The sequence below is a fragment of the Triticum urartu genome, chromosome 4, assembly GCF_003073215.2.
Source record: "Triticum urartu cultivar G1812 chromosome 4, Tu2.1, whole genome shotgun sequence".
In the NCBI taxonomy this organism is placed as follows: Eukaryota; Viridiplantae; Streptophyta; class Magnoliopsida; order Poales; family Poaceae; genus Triticum; species Triticum urartu.
Window position 1 is genome coordinate 23,458,454 of NC_053025.1, and position 1,417 is coordinate 23,459,870.

Sequence of the window (1,417 nt, forward strand, 5' to 3'; positions counted from 1 at the left end):
CCCACCGCAGCCACGACATCACGGCTGTGCGCCACCCGCCTTCGGATCCCTCCACCCGCTCGCGCCCCTGCTCCCTCTCCGCCTACGGGGCCGTGCCCCTCGCGCTGCTCCCCGACGACGTGGGCGGGCGCGCGGGCCTCGACCCGTGGGGCTTGGCCAAGTGGCGGGCGAGCGATGGCGTCACGAGGGGGCCGGAGGAGGCCAGGGCGTTCCCCTGCATGTCGCGGCGCCGCCGTCTCTGCCCCCGCCTCCTCCCCCGGCGCCCGTCACCATGGTAAGCATCCCCAGCCGAGTCCGCTCTCCCCGTTGGTTGCCCCGGTCGTAGAACCGCCTAATCTGACCACCCTTGTCTCCCTCCACAGATCATCTCCAAGAAGAACCGCCGCGAGATCTGCAAGTACCTCTTCCAGGGTGAGCTCCTTCCCCCTCCCCCGCCCATTTTACGCACCACGCCGGCCGTGTCCAGGATTCAGATGCCATCTCGTTAGTCTTCTTCTGTAGGGTTCGATCCATGTGTTGCGTAGGGTTTTAACCATGTTGCCCCGTCAGTGTTCTTGGCACCCATTGACTGCAGCGAGTTCGCTCTTATGCGCGGTTGCTGCAAGGTTCAAGCATAGACAGTTTGGACACCACTAACTTCCTAACTGTAGAATCTTATTCATGTCAAGCTGCAATCTGGAAGAATTCTACTGACTATTACAGTAGTCTGAGCATCTTAACTGAATTCCTTGGTGCTAATTTCAACTTTTTATGTGTGCAAGAATGCCACTCCTTTGGACGGACTGAATGATTTTACTGATGAATCTATTGTGATGCGTGTGCAGAGGGAGTCTTGTATGCCAAGAAGGACTACAACCTGGCCAAGCACCCCCAGGTCGATGCCTTGAACAGTAATACGGCAATTGTGCACATCTTGTCTGGTTGTCTGAAGGAATGGGGCAGTGTTGCGTGCAGGCCCGGGAGAATAAGCCATGGTGAGGAAGACTAAGCAGGAGCAGAGGGAGATGGTCGAGTCCTTCGTCGACACTTACTGCCCCCATATCTTTCCCCTCTCGCCTTAGTTATAGTTTTGAATTTTGTGTGTGTAGGCACATACAGTCTAACTAACATGCTCATTCTTCTGATTGTTGGTGGTTTGTTTTGCAACCATTTGCAGAAAGTTTGCATTGCAAGCCTACTTCTCTAGCGCAATGTTTCTTAAAATCATGATGGAACCTATATGTTCTATGATTTTGATGTTTCTTTGTGGCGTGATCTAGACTATGATTTTATCCACTGTTCTTATTTTTGCAATTTGGTCTATATGATTGGAATGCAATGTTGAGAAAGTGTGTCTTCCTCTTGAGCATCATTTTGAGCAAATGTTTTATATAGAAGTTGTTGCCGCGGGTTCAATTTGTTCTGATTTGGCTGGGTA

The 1,417-nt window shown here is 52.4% G+C and overlaps 1 long non-coding RNA gene across 1 annotated transcript; it reads left to right on the forward strand.

Annotated features, from left to right (window-relative positions):
- The first annotated feature begins 207 nt into the window (after nucleotides 1–207).
- Nucleotides 208–889, forward strand: LOC125553446. The gene is made up of 3 exons (XR_007304065.1): nucleotides 208–274; nucleotides 363–411; nucleotides 825–889. It is a non-coding gene; the product is annotated as an uncharacterized LOC125553446 (long non-coding RNA).
- Nucleotides 890–1,417: the final 528 nt, after the last annotated feature.